The following is a 15,778-nucleotide window of genomic DNA, read 5'->3' as shown; positions in this document are numbered from 1 at the left end:
CTCTCAGGCTTTCTCCAGAAGGGGAAACATTTTCTGCTCTACACAAAGAGGTAAGACAGCCACAGAACCGTGTCACTGCTCAGGACTTTGCAGAAGAGGGACAGATAAAGAGGGCAGAATGTGCCTATTTCCTCAGCTCCCCCATGAACTTCATCCCTAATAAAGAGCTGTTAGTAGTTCCTAACTTCCCAAGAACACACACCTGTGAAGCCTCTCGTATTTTTTACCTAATACATCAATCACGTGGGACCTGAAGAGACACTTCTCCAAAGCGGACACACAGATGGCCAACAGACATACGAAAAGGTGCTCAACATCACTAATCGTTATAAAAATGCAAATTAAAACTACAATGAAGTATCATCTCACACCTGTCAGAATGGCTATCATCAACAAATCAACAAACAAGTGCTATCCAGGATGCGGAGAAAGGGGAACCCATTTGCACTGTTGGTGGGAATGCAGATGGATGCAGCCACTGTGGAAAGCAGTATGGAGTTATCTCAAAAAATTAAAAATGGATCTGCCTTCTGACCCAGTGATCCCACTTCCGGGAATATATCTGAAGGAACCCAAAACACTAATTTGAAAGAATGTAAGTACCCCTATGTTCATTGCAGTGTTACTTACAATTGCCAAGATACGGAAGCAGCCCAAGTGTCCATCAGTAGATGAGTGGATAGAACAACTACTGGACATTCACAAAATGGAATGCTACTTAGCTATGTAAAAAAAAAAAGAAAGTTTTACCCTTTGCAACAATAAAGAAGGACCTGGAAAACATTATGCTAAGTGAAATAATCTAGTCAGAGAAAGAGAAAAACCATACAATTCCACTCGTATGTGGACTCTAATGAACAAACTGAACTAACAAGCAAAATCAGACAAGCTCATAGCTAAGGGGGTGGATTTTGGGGGTGGAGGGAATGAGCAAAACAGAAAAAGGACACGTGGACATGGACAACAGTGTGCTGATCGTGGGGAGGGAGGGGGATAGAAGGGGACTAAATGGCAACGGAAAAAATACAATTAAAAAATTTTTAAAGGAGTAGATTCTTATCATTTTACTGGTAAGAAAACTGACACTTAGAGAGCTTCAATACCATGCAGGATTCAAACAGAGGTACACTGAGTCCCCTGGGTCGAGTCACTGGGACATGCTGATTGTGCATATAGGACCAAACCCAGAGACCCTGACAGCTAAAACTGGAATAAGAAAGGGGCTCTCACACAGCAGCAGACCCCAGATGCTGGCTTTTGTAAAGTCTGAGGGGGTGGGGGAAGTCACTTTTGCTTCCATTGTTTAAAATGTGTTCAGCAATAAAAGGTCATTCCTAGAATTAGAAATCAAGAGCCTGAGATTCTCCTCTCTGTCCTATCACAATAGCACAGAGTGACTTGGAACAGAGTGCTAAAGTTCTTTGCATCTCACAGATGATGGGACAGGTGGGTGATCTAGTGTCCTTGCCCCACTGGGGATGCTGCACCTCACTGAGCCCCTTACCTACATCTGCAGTCCCAGCAATAGCCGACCCATCCAGAAACCAAACTACCACCTAGCTCAATCTACCCTTTCTACAGTATTCTCTAGAACATCTATTTTAAATTACACTGAAGTGGAGTTTCTTTTGTCACTTACTATATGTTAAGGATATTTCACTCATTAAAAGTGGCCTGACACAATCCTCTTGACTCTCTCTACTCCAATTTTCATTACTATTTCTTTCACTTCATTTAGCATTAAGGTTGAAGAAAAAAGTATAAATGGATATTTGAAAGTCATATGATTGGATATATTAAGGTTTTAGACTTCGTCCACATGGAAAGACAACTTTATGACAGTTATAATATAGCTAAAATAAAAAGAGTGTCTACACAGAGTAGCACCAGACAAATGAGTGCTGAGGTCAACCAGCGGGCAAGGACAGAAGCTGGGTCTCTAAAGCCCGAAGGGACGACCGGAGCCCAGCGCTCTGGGAGTGGGGACCCAGTGATTTCATGAGGCAAACACAGAGAGCAGCGCTGGCGACTGAATGAGCAGGGGAAGGGAAGCCAGGAAAATAAAAATAGGGCAAACTGAGTATTTAGGATTTACTGCAGGAAAGAATGGAGAAGAAATTAAGAGGAATGAAATCTCAGACACTCTGCCCCCAATAAGGTTTCCCATAAAATTAAAGCAGCAGCTAGACACAGCCAGACAGACCAGTAGTTACGAGGCAGTCGGCAGACACATTCTTGTTTTCTCCCTCCATCTTCACACTCTGTACTCACATGTGCTTCTAGAGAACACAAAATCCCTTGCTGAAGTCTACAAGAAAATGCTTCTAGATAAGTTTACTGACGAGCATAGTAATATAGAAAATCATCCCCTTGTTCGGCTAATTCCTTTGTAAACCCAAGCCCAGATTTACCTTTTTAATTTAAGGATTATTAATAAATCTACTATGATTAAATCTTCATAATGATATGTGAATTATTTGTCTCTAGTTCCTCTCCCAAGAACAATTAGCCTACCTTTGCAAATTAGCATGGCCCTTCTACAAAGAACTCAAAGACACAGACCTGACTTACCAAAAAGATGACAGAGGCTCTAAAATTAATTAGCTCCACTTTATGGTTCCATTATCTTTTAATTGGAATTTCTGCAGGAATTTCTCTTTGAGAACTCTCTCTCCACTGGCAAAGCAAAGAGGAGCTGGGAATCTAGCCCTGCTTTGGCCAGCGTGAGGGGCTGTCCCAAGTCCGGCTGAACCCAGCAAAGACAAGGAACCCTCCCAAAATGGGTCTCTGAAATGGCTGTGTCCAACCACACAGGTACCTCCAAATCCCCACTCCTGAAGCATACCAGAAAAGCAATTTTCTGGAATAGAAAGGAACTGCATAGCAGAGGATGAAGAATTTCCCTACAAAAGTGAGAAAACCTTTGAAAGTAAGAGTAAGAACCGTATCCTAAGTAGTTCTTGTCTCCCAGATACTATTCTAAGAGCTTACATGAATTAACTCTTACTTCCCATGGCAACCCTACAAATTAGGTAGTATTACCCTTCACAGTTACAGAAACTGTGATTAATAATTTGCCCAAAGTGCCCTAGCTGAGGTGGCTCAGTGGATTGGGTGCCAGCCTGCAAACCAAAGGTTCACGGGTTCAATTCCCAGTTGGAGCACATGCCTGGGTTGCAGGCCAGGTCCCCAGTAAGGGGCATGTGAGAAGCAACCACACATTGATGTTTCTCTCCCTCTCTTTCTTTCTCCTTTCCCCTCTATCTAAAAATAATTAAACATTTAGAAATAGGAACAAATTGCCCAAAGTCAACCAAGTTAGAATTTCAACCTACTGAGCCTAGTTTAATACCCCACCTCTTAACCACCATACTCTATTGACCCAGTTTAGTTAATGTTTGCTGAGTACCTACTGACTTTCCAGAGCTATACTTAGATGCTGGGGACAGGGGAGGGGGTGGGGAGAGGCAGACAAAGCCTTGCAGCCAGTGTAATGGGGAGGACAAAACTAAAAGAATGATTAGGAAAACAAAAAGCAAAAATACAACAACAAACACACATCTTCCTATGTCAGACACAAAATCTGTTAGTTACAAGGAAAAGCACTGTCAAAACTGAAAATAAAAATTTTAAACTTCTATGGCCAAAAGTAAAAAAATTTCCACTCACAAAGACAAAAGACAAACTAGGGGAAATATTTGCTACACATAAGTCAGACAAAGGATTAATTTCTTAATAACATGAGCTGCTCTTTCAAACCAAAACACAAAAGAAGGAAATACAAAGGCAATTCACAGAAAATAAATACAAATGGTGTATAAACATATGAAAAGATGTTCCTAATTATAGAAATATTAATTAAAATGTCAATGAAATACCAGTTTGTTTGTTTCACAAGCCACATTAGTAAAAATAAGGTATTTAAACGCAATACCCTCTAACCCTGCTGCTAACAGCAGTGAGAACTGGTATTCCCTCTGTGGAGGGCACACTGGCAATATATAGCAAAGTATTAAATGCCCGTTCCCTTCGCCCTGCAATTTCTTTTTTAGGAATTTACCCCATATACATGTGTGTGTGCGTGTGTGAGTGTAAAATCATACATATCAGCAAGATTGTGTTGTGTTCCTTAAAGCAACATTTGTAAAGAGTAAAAACACCAACAAGTAAATACAAGAAACAACCAAATGGCCCCCATGGGGGAAGGGCTAAGTAAGTGACAGAACATCATACCCTGGACCCCTGGAGAGTGTAGACTTGTTAAAATAAAGGGGATGTCCTAATGATCGATATGGAGAATTTTCTAGGAAATGTCTTTAGGAAGGGCTAGGAAGGACAATGTAGACAGCTCTCACTTTTCGGGGGGAAATAAGAAAAGACACCCATATATATGTTGCCATCTAAGAATGGTCCAGCTCACTGCCTGAGGACATCACCACTAGAATCCTCATCCTTTCTAAATAACCATGACAGAGGTATCTAAAGGGTAGTTGGAAAGGGCCACACGTGATTAGCCTGTCCAGGGTCTGGATGCATTTCACTCAGGTTTGGCTTGGGGAATTATGTGGATAGTGGTAAAGACTGGCTATATATAGCTTTAAACATCTTCTCATAAACTACTTTTGGGAACTTTGCCAATAATGCTGTCATGAATAGAGACAACAGAAAACGTCTAAAATACGTGAGTTAAAAAAATGGAAAAAAAGGAAAGTACAGGTAGGTAGATTACTGTTTTCTTCTACAGTTTTTCTATGCAACTTTTCAATAGAAAATTAGTATGCGTTGTTGATGTATTGTCATATTCTATCATTTACTAAGCTCCACAATGTCAAAATTTTGCTAAGGTTTTACAAAGATCATAAACAGAAACACATTGCTAGATGATTTGTACACTTTTTCCTAGATTATCTATGAATGAATGGAAAGGAGAGTTGTTAAATTGTTTTATGAAACCAAAATGAGTGTGTTAATACAGCATTTGGACAGCATTATAAAAATTAGAATAAGTCCAGATTTTTGGAAGAATAAATAGATCTAAGTGATGAAAAAATGAATGGATATAGTTAGGGGAGTGCACTTAGAGTGGAAAAGTCAGGCCCATGAACAAAGGACAGCCAGAATTTTTACACAAAAATTCTGTGTAAAAATTGTACACAAGCTGTGTACAAATAATATAAACGAGATATCACTTGTATGAACTAAAGGTCTACTATTTTTGCAAAACTAAGTGCAGTCTGGGGTTAAACAACATTATGAGGGATATGAAGAATCATCTAAACAGGCCTCATACACTGTTAGCTCCACGAAGCTCTTGAGCAACTGGATCTACCTTACTCCTCACTGTCTTGTATTTTTAGTCCCTGACCCAGTAATTGCGGCTAAATAGAAATTCCTGTAGAATACATGACCGTGTTCAATAGGTTTCATTCAAAAACATATTAAACATCAGATTTCTTTTGAAGGTGCTTCCTCTAGGATCCTTCCCTAACCTCATGGATACACGTGATATATCCACATCTGTGAGATGGTCTAGTAACACCCAGAGCTTCCCCTTCACATAACTGTGAATTACTACCACCCATTCAATTGTCCATTTAATGTGTTTCTACTGTATGGTTGTAACTCCACAAGAACATAGACCGTATCTGTCTCCTTCACTGCACCCCCAACTCCCAGCACTCCTGGACTGGTAAATAAATGATGGGCCTGCAGCAAATATCTGTTCATTACACAAATGAATGAATTAACATATTTGTATTTTTGTGTGCTTGTTTGTTAACAACCTAGTTATAGGTTATGGCAATTCAAAAAAAAGAAACACAGAACCCTGCTTTCAGAGGGCCTACAAACCAGAAAATCAACCTAGTGCCACAGTTGCTATGATATCTGAGGTATAGAGGTGATAATAAAGAAAAGAGTCATGTTAACTCAGGTGAGTGAGTAAAAGCCCCACAGGGGATGTGAGATGAGTCTTAGGAAATGAAAACAACATCCAAGCCTTTATTATTATACAAAACTGTCTTGACAATCCACAATCTAAGCCTAGAGCAGGTTCAAAGTGAAGCATGAAAATCATTAAAAGTTTGGAATGTGCTGCTGTAGGAAAATGGTACCAGCATTTGGACAAATGGATGAACATGAATTGAAGATGACTCCAAGTGTAAGTCAAACTAAATTAAAATACTGTCCTTAACGCAGCACACTTTGACCTTGGCTCAAACATTAGTACTACTGCAGGTTCATATCCATCCCACTGCAAACATGCACCTGAGACTCAAGCAAACAGATTTGGTCTCTCACTCACACACACATACAATTTCTAGTGCAAAGCAGCTGTTAGGGCTGCTCCCAATGACACAAGACAAACCTCTGATGGGGCAAACTGGTCAGTGGTCCAGGGCTCTCACCTAGAAGCTACAAACTGCACTATGGAAATTCCAGGACTTGAACAGAGTGAATGGTTCAGCGTGTAATACATACATCCTTCTATATTAGCTTCCTAAATTATTAGTTCCATCTTAGCTCTGGACAAGAAATCATAGTGGAAAGTAAGATCATCTAATCCCTGTTGTTTGATTTTGTTCCATCAGCTACAACTCAATCAATTTAAAAAGCACGCCTGCCCCATTAATATGAATTAATTGATCAACTTGCAAGAATTACAATTTCTCAGCATGAGAATTCTACAATGTTAGTGATCGACAGGAACTCAGGAATCATTCATTTCCTAAGAATTAAAGTGGTTTTGACTCCACAAAAGTTTACTGAGCAGTTAGTTTAAGTGAGATGCCCGGCTCAGTGCGCTCCTGGCCTGAGGGACACACAGGCAAAGAGGGAATTCAGGGGTCTGTCAGCCCATCACACATATACTGTGTGTTTCGAATATGCAAATCAGCCAGTATAAAAGACAGTTACACTTAACAGGAGCTATAAAATGATGTTATTATCTTGTAATGGTTTTATTTTGAATATTAAAAATTTGCTATAATGATACAATACTTATGTAAATGACCTGTATGATTTTGGAGGAGGCAAAAGGGATTTCATGTTGATCATCCTTCTCTTCGGTCAGTCACACCCCGACATCACCATTCATTCAGCACTCCCGTCGCTGAACATGAAGACCACCGAGACACCCAATGTCAAGTATCCCTAAAACGTCTTTTGTGGAAGTTTGTCTCAAAGCAGTCACCTATCGCCCAGGGGAAAAATAATCCAACTTGCGCTATGGACTTTTCAATATCAACTTGCTTCCTCAGTGTTCTACTCCTGAATATTTAATGGGATGAATTCCTCATGACTTGTTTCACCTCAATTTTATGTAGTAGGGATTCCAACCTGAGGTTTCGTTTTGCAGTTTGTAAATATCAACATCATATACATTCTCCAAGAGGCTCCAATTATCTTACAGGATGCCATCAACTCTTTGAAAATTGTTAAAAATTAACTTCAATGTCACACAATTAACTTTCAACAATGTTACACAGATCTTTTAGGAGGGGTAAAAGATTTTGCATAATCAATGGTCTAAATCCAAAAGGGCTAGAAATAAATATTCTATATATTGTATTTAGTAGTTTCAGTTCAAATGAGTGCATTTAACTTTTGAATTATAAGGGAAAACATAGATCACCATTCTTAAAAAGTATAGCTCATCCAAGTTTTGGTGTCAAAATGTTTTTGAAACTCATCTTATGTAACTTTTTTAACTGACTCCACCTGTTGAAAAAGTGAATATACTATTTACATGTATCTCCTCCCCACCTGCATTGCTTCCTTCCCCAAATTAAAAAGCAATGGAAGACATTTAAAATCTAGTCCAGTTTTCTAGACTATATGCTTCATAAGAGCAACACTATGTCTGTGTGGTTCACAACTGAATTCTCAGAAGTACAGCACCTGGCACAAAACAAGCACTGAAAGAAAAAAAATCTTCCTAAATGATGAAATGGGCCCCTTCATTTAAGAGAGAGGAAATCTGAGTCCTAGAGAACAGAGGGCAAGCAGCTTGCCAAAAAGTGCAGGCAGCAAATCAGAGCTGGCCCCCTGTGCCCTTTCTGCTCTGCAACCACCTCCTTCCTCACACCACCATCCAAATCGCAATGCTTATGACCATCACTAATTGTTTGTTTTTAGTCTCAACTCTTTCCAGGAATTAATATGCATTCCCTCGAGTCCACAATTTTTAACTCTTGCCTCTTGTCTGTAAAAATTGCATCTGACTTTGCGTATGACACACTGACAGCCCCAAACCACTCCACCTAACACGTGCAACAACTTCAGTCTCCACAGGTCCGCTAGTGAGTAAAAAACATTCAAGTAAACTCATGATGGCACTGTTTTCCAATTGTTTGGGTTCTTGGTAGAGCACTGTTTTTGAATACTTAATTGACTGTTTTTAACATATAAAAATAAGAAAAGATAAAAGTGTGAGACTAGTGCTAGACAGCATATGTCTAATAAACCTTAAAGCAATGGAGACAAGCTAAATTGTTAGGAATGTGGAAAGCAATTACTATTTAATCTTGTTCACACATTTACTAGACCTAATCTGGTTCTATGTGAAGGAAAAGAATAATATTTAAAAATGTGTATTAAGTGCTAGTATTTTTTCTAAAAATCAATATATCATTTAAAACACTGTAATATATTTTAGGTTCCTGGTCACAGCACCCCATATAGTACAGCAATTCCTAATTCACCTTCTGGACTCCTGACCTCTCCAAAGGTTTTCACCAATGTATTCGGTATGACTATACACTCGTATGGCACTGTCTATACTCAAGAATGAAAGCCACCTATCTCCTTCCTCCCCATCGGGCAAATGACTTTCAATATGATACATCCCTCACTGAACACTGATGGCATAAGAAGTTTTGGAAAAGCCAATCATGAGAAAAAAGAGAGAGGGTAACAAAAATAGGAAAATAATGGCATGCGGTGGTAAATGGACTTTAATTTCTAAAAGGAAATCACACTCTTTACATTAATACCAATTTTTATTAGGCAAAATTCAACACAATCTAATTTTCCCTTAAAAGTGATTAACATATATGGATTTGCTCAGCAAAATGTACTTTAAATAGAATGTTAAGTATATTTGCATACATGCATACTATTCATGTGTATATTTCACACTGAGTTGTTATAACTGAGGAGATAAAACCTCTGGTTTCACATATGTAAAAAATTTGATCGCAACCAAAATACCAAAGTGTAATTCCACTAAACTGCACTATTATAAAAGTGAATATTCCAAGTGTCAATCACTTGGCCATACTGAGCTTGAGGGAGCTATGCTTATGTATGAATAGAACATGCTTTCCAAACCAAATCATCTTCATGTGAAAACAAGGCTTAAATACTTAATACATTCTCAACATGCATGCAATGAACACATTCACATATCTATTTTTCTTTTCAAGATTTCTCAAAGACTTTCCCACCCCATGAAATTAAAATGTATAGTGTCCAATGATAATAATTTATAAATGTATGCATTTATCTTTTTTTTTAATCTTCTAAGAAAGAAGAGTTTCTAGAGACAGTCATATTTGAATCTGGAATTTTTTTTAATGACCAAATTAGAAACCTCTGCAAGCAGACGTCTAGAATAGAAATGCCAACTGCAGTGTGTGCTGCCATTATAATGATACCCCCAAGATCAGCCCCGTGCGTGTAGCTGCGGCACGGTCCCCAGGCAGCTGGATGGCTGCTGTATAATCATTATCCCTGATAAAACTGAAGCTACTGAAGTTTTAAAGAATTCGTATCTTACTGAATTTCTTTAATCTCTAATAATTACTAAACTGGCATAATTACTTATACTAGAGGTGGAATGTGATGCATGCTAAAAGCCCAAGCTGCCTAAAATTAAAGTTTAAAAAAAAAGCCATGATTCTACTTAGTTTTCAAAGATTTACCTTGTGTCAGGCTTTTATGCCAAGAGTGGCATAATTATTTAAACCATTTAAAAGCTTTCCTTACACTATTTGATTAATACTATAACAGAGCTATTTAAATTTACTAATGTTAACTTTAATGTTTAAGTTATAATTGCTTTGTAAAAACATTGTTGTAGAATGTACTTTAAATCAGACAAGCACACTTTCATTACAACAAACAAAGTATATATAATACTAGCTACTGTACCTTGTAATCCCCAAACCAAAAAAAAAAAAAAAACAGGAATATATTTCAGATTTAATTGAAATGGGATTAGAAAGTTTCATACTCCACCCCCTCCCCCCACCCCAACTAACTTTAACCTTTGAACATACAACAGGAGTCAATGGGAAAATTTTAAATACACCTGGGAAAATACTTAGCCAGAGATCCTTTGTATCAAAACCTCATTCAATCCAAAAGCATTTTTAACAATCCATGATAAAATATGATACAAGTGTTGCAAGTCTTAAAATGATTTTCTCTCTTAAAAATGACTAAAAACTCAACATGGCATCTATTAAATCTAGCCAATAAAGAATGTATTCTATGGCAACAGTATGAATGACATTAAGCCAGCAATGTGAATTCTGTCTGATGAATTAATAAAGCACAGTAATAGGAAAAGCAGACCTTTCATAAAATTCTTAACTAATCTTGGTAGAGTTGCTCTTTTCTACTACCAAAACCTTTCTCCTCTTTGCATGATTTCACATCAAAATGAAAACTCAAGCAAGTATACTAACAGTACATTTCAACTTACATCAACAAGTATTTCACTAGAATTTCACCAAGTAGCCAATTCTCACAGACTTCCTTGAAAAATAAAAGGAGGGCAGAAAAATCTTCCTATAAGATGAAAAGAAATTTCCTACAAATATGCTACAAGGCTTGCAGTGACCCAAATAAGTAAGTGAAAAGAACTAAGTATAATTACTGTAAGCCAAAAGTTGAAAAATTTTGTCTTCACTAGTACATGTCACTGCTGTCAATAACTACAATGGATTTTAAGGGATATGGGAATACTCTGGCAAAAGAAAAAAAGGAAAATTATTAACAGCTTGCTTTATAAAAAGCTGCTAATCTCATATCCCTTTATAATTTCATTTTTACATGTATGCTTTTATGTTCAACATCCTATTTTTTGCCCTTTTTTGGCGGGATGAATAAAAGCCAACAATCCACTCATGCATCAAACAGATGTTTTTGTTTTTAAGGCCAAGTGGAATCTTATGAATGTTTGTGCCCTCCCTTTAAGAAGATGCTGCCAGAACTGCTGAAATCGTGAAGCCGGCGTTTTGGAAAAGACTCACTGGACCATCAGCTCTGGAACTTTGACTTGCACTCGTGGGATTCTTGCCAACTGTAATTGCTGTTTTTGTTTATGTCGGATTGTCTACTGATTGGACTATAATCAATGTAATGACTTCAACATCTAGTCAGTATAATGTAGAGGTGGTAGAGGGAGCTTGGTAGGTGAAAGAAGTGCAGCGACAACTGTCTGAAGGGGGCACGGACGTCAAACACTGAGCCTCTGCAGTGTTTCCCACAATCAGGCTTTTTAGCACCTAGATCCAAAAGTGCAAGCCTCCGTGGCTGCGTGCTGCACAACTACCTGGGCGCTTTGCGCTCACAATAATGAAAAAGAATATGTACATATACTTATACAGATAAAACCCAGAGACTTCAAAAAAAACCTTACTTTAGGATAAAACCTAGTTATTAAAAATGGGGAATCATGCTTAACTTATGTAAAAATAATTGTGAGGGAAAAGCTATATTGTAAGTTTTAATTAAAAGCAAATTCTTATACTGTCTTAATGCAAGTGGCTTTCACACCAAATTCAGGGCATATTTTTTTCTTCCTATGGCATCATTTCCAAAATCAAAACTGAGTCTCTCTAGTGGTAAGATTATATTTTTAAGAAATAAAACACATGGAGATGGAATATTAAAAAAACATACTTTTTGTTATACTTCACCTGTCTACCTTCAAGAAACAGAGTATTTTGTCTCTAAAAACAAAAGAAAATATGGTGTTTAAATAAGGATAGAGAGTTTAATGTTCCTATTAAGTTGAGGGACCAGTACACACTCCCTGTGGTGGCTTTTTTAACACCTTCAATTTCAAGAGCTTTTCCACTAGAGAAATACAGCCTAATAGATAGGTTTTCTGACTTTCAAAAGGTTATGGGCTTAAAATCCATTTGCCTTTACATTCAAATTCTATGGTTTACATTTCTTTTTTAAATCGAGAGCTGAATTTTTGCCACTTCATTATATTTCTAAATAAATTACCTCTTTTAAAAAAAACCTGTGTAAGTACAAAAGAAGGTAAATGGGAAAAAGGAAAAAGGTCAGTCCTAAGTGTGATAACTTCAAAATGTGCCAAGTTACAAAGGGTTAGCTACCGTGACAGCCAAGTTAAACAGGCACTTCTGGGGCTCTCGTTCTCCTTGGTTCCCACCATTTCTCTCGAGAGGCCCCTGGTATGGGTTTATGAACACCTTAGGGTCCAGATATCCTAATTGTGTCTTGTGTTTAACTTGGCCATTTAAATGTCTAAGTGCTCCCCTCTCTCCTTCCCAGCTTTATAACTTGGCTCTTACTGAGTATGTCACACCTTTATGCAGTGGACCACTTTTTCCTATTTACAGTGCTTTCTGGAGTAAATTTCAAAAAAAATGTTTTTATCAGGTAAAATGGCTGAAAAACTTCCATCAGAGAAGCAACACAAGAAACAGAATAAAGACCCAGCAAGAAAAATAAAAATAGGTCACAATTGACCAATTTGATGCTACTGATTTGCTGCCTCTAAAAACAAGCTGACAGCAGAACTATTTTCAGTCAGGTAATCTATTCAAATACCGAGTCTACTCTCAGGAACTGAGATAAATACCCAAATACAAATGGGGTAGAAAGGGTGACTCATTTAATTGTCTGACCATCCATCCCTACAAATACTGGCTTCAATTCTCTGTTTCATTAAACAGAAAGGTTACTCTGAAGATTCGCAGCTTCTAAGGACAAAGTAAGTTTCTGGACTTTGTGTGTGAGCTGAGGGAATGTCCACGCTAGGGGCTTTGGGAGGCACAAGGGGTACAAGAGTTTCATGTTTCAAAATATACTTTGCTGTTTTCTCACATCGAAAAATGAATCTTTTTGGTGTTTCACAGTTTTAATGCACTTGAGAGGAAGACAAGGAGACCAAGCAGAGCACTGTCCTTCACAGCCAAAGAAATGGGACGCCCAGGCTCAGGAGGTGGGTTATCAGGACAACTGCACTAAAGTTTGCTGCAAACAAAAGAACCCTGCATAATTTTTAAGTAAATATAGTTATTCATTCAAAATGCTGAATGTATAAGAATGCCCAAAATAAATTCAACTATAATAGAATTTCCTGGTAGTACTTATTTTTAGGCATTTTGGTAAAAACAAAAACTCCAAACTTAACTGTCATTTTTGTTTTAATGTTTTTACCTGCCTTATGTAAACTACTCCCCTGAGAAATGAGTTTCAAATTATGATATCAAAAGTGACAGCCACATCAGAAATATCTTTTAATCCTTGCCTGTTCAAGAAATCGTACGGATGTAAGAGACAAGTTGGAAATTGAATGCAGAACTTCATGTTTTATTTAGAAGGGCACGTTGCATTTTCATGGTTTCCAATGCCTCCACCAAGTTAGTAAAAAGTAATCTGCAAGGTTTTGAAATACTATCATTCGTCTAATAACATCAGAATTTTTATCTCTTAGTTGCAAAACTACTAATCAGTTCTTAGAAAAGAAACTTAATCCAAGGCTGCCTTCCTATGCCTGCTAACAGCAAAGTGTTGCTCATTGCTTATTATGATGATGATGCCAGAAGATTTGTCATAATAACACTTCCCTGCCTGTTCTATGATCCAAGTGTGACCTTCCAAACAATACGATGGACGGAATCCACAGACTCAGAACACTCCTAAAACACATTTTTAAAAATAGAGACTCTTCCAGGAAGACACAGAGAAACAAAATTAAGTGAAGGCTAGGTATTTAACAAGAGCCACCACCAGTGTCATTCTACTTCTCAAACCCGCTACTAATATCACAATTACTCATCTGCCATCGCTCATATAAATATGTATTTTCCCAGGTAAATGCATACCCTGAAGAAACACAGACCCGCTCTTCAGTGAGGACTGTACTATTTTTATTCCTGTCTTCAGCTTCTCACCCCCGGAGCTCTCAGCCAGCCCACCTGAGGCCACTGCTCTTCTGGGAGTCGTCCAAGCAGCTGACAGAGGAGAACACCACTGTGTTCCATGCCCACACAGAAAATGGAAGCTCAGTCTTTGTTTTTAATGTAAATATTTAAGGCTTGGCAGTTGAAACACAGATACTGTGTCTTCATGGAGAAGATATTTAAATATTTTTGCAATAGGACTACGTAACAAAAGAATAAAATGCCCTCTTGGCTCACTTTCACTTGCCATTTTTTTTGTTGTTGTTCATTAACTTAAGGACTGCACAGGTCTGGGTCCCAGGTATTTTGCGATTCGACTTATCCAAGATTGCCCTTCGAATTCCGCCAACTGACGACTTCTCTTGCTGCCCATAAAATCCTACGTGCAGAATATATCCTCTTTAGAAAGAACCGGGAGCACTTGCACCCACAATCAAAGGAACTTGCCCTGTGAATTCATTCCAAAATCAGGTGAACTGAATGCTCAGAAGCTATGGATGAGCAAATCAACCGATTGGGCAAACTTCAATAAACTTTTTAAAAATGAAAAGGCTCCCACATTACTGATGTTTCAGAAGCCTTTGCAGCCCTTTAAACCGGGCTGACTGACCCCAAGCACTATCCCATTAAACTACTAGGAAAGTTCTTCCCCAATGACTGGGAAGAGGCTTGTCCTGGTAGTTGCTCAGCGTGACTTTTAAAGAAGCCAAGAGTCTGCCGGCTTGGTCCACCGTTACCCTGACATCCGCGCACGCCCGAGGCGCTTATTTTTTCACTATCGACTCTTGAATCTTTCCGACCCTCGGTCTCCGTTTCCCCAGAAAATGTGTGGCCCACATGAATGTAAATCAAAACTGTGTCAAGACACATGTCAGTGATTCATGTCGTTTTCAAACTAAAACTTCTCCTGTGCTTCAGGAAAAAGAAAGCGTTCCAATCTGCGAGGCCCTCCCCCACCCCGGTCCCTTCCCAGGAGAAGAAAGGGCTTTGTGTGTGCGGTGAGGGCTCCGTTAATCGAGTTCATAAATACACATCGGCCGGGGGCCGGGAGGCGTGGGGCGCCGGGTTCTGCCCACCCCTCCCCCAGGCCAGTGGTCGGGTCGCTAGACCAGTGGCAGGAACAGGGGCCCCAGGACGTCGGGGCCGCCGAGGAGGAAGAGGATGCTGCGCAGCCGGGGACCAGAGGGCGGGGCTGGGCCGCGCGGACCACGGCGGGACCCTGCGGACCCCGGCGGGTGCACAAGTCGCCCTTTGTCCTCCGCCTCCGGGGTCGCGGGGGACCTCAGCCACCTCCGATTGCCCCTCTGCCAGTGCCCGACTCAATGCCCGGCCTGCCTACACCTCCTCCAGCCCCGCGCTCCGCCGCCTGCCCTCCCAGCTCTCGGCTTCGGAGCGCCGGACCTCCCGGCTCCCGCGGCCGCCCGCCTCCGGCTTCCCCGGGAGGAGGCTCGGGAAGGTGGAGGAGGACTCGGCCGAGGAGGAGGCCGCCACGTGACTCCCCTCGCCACATTCCACCACAGCCACCAGATCAATAACTTCAGTGTCCCCAGTCCCCCATCCCACTGTGCTGAAGCCAGCCAGTGCTTCCCCTAAAATCCCCCCAAGAG

General features: G+C 39.6%; 1 protein-coding gene across 3 annotated transcripts in view; it reads right to left on the bottom strand.

The window, feature by feature from the left end:
* ZNF521 (zinc finger protein 521) overlaps nucleotides 1-15,778 on the bottom strand; it is a 283,566-nt gene that overhangs the window by 265,705 nt on the left and 2,083 nt on the right. The window lies entirely within an intron of this gene.

The sequence above is a fragment of the Phyllostomus discolor genome, chromosome 9 (genome assembly GCF_004126475.2).
Source record: "Phyllostomus discolor isolate MPI-MPIP mPhyDis1 chromosome 9, mPhyDis1.pri.v3, whole genome shotgun sequence".
Lineage (NCBI taxonomy): Eukaryota > Metazoa > Chordata > Mammalia > Chiroptera > Phyllostomidae > Phyllostomus > Phyllostomus discolor.
This window is presented reverse-complemented; position numbering and strand designations above follow the sequence as displayed.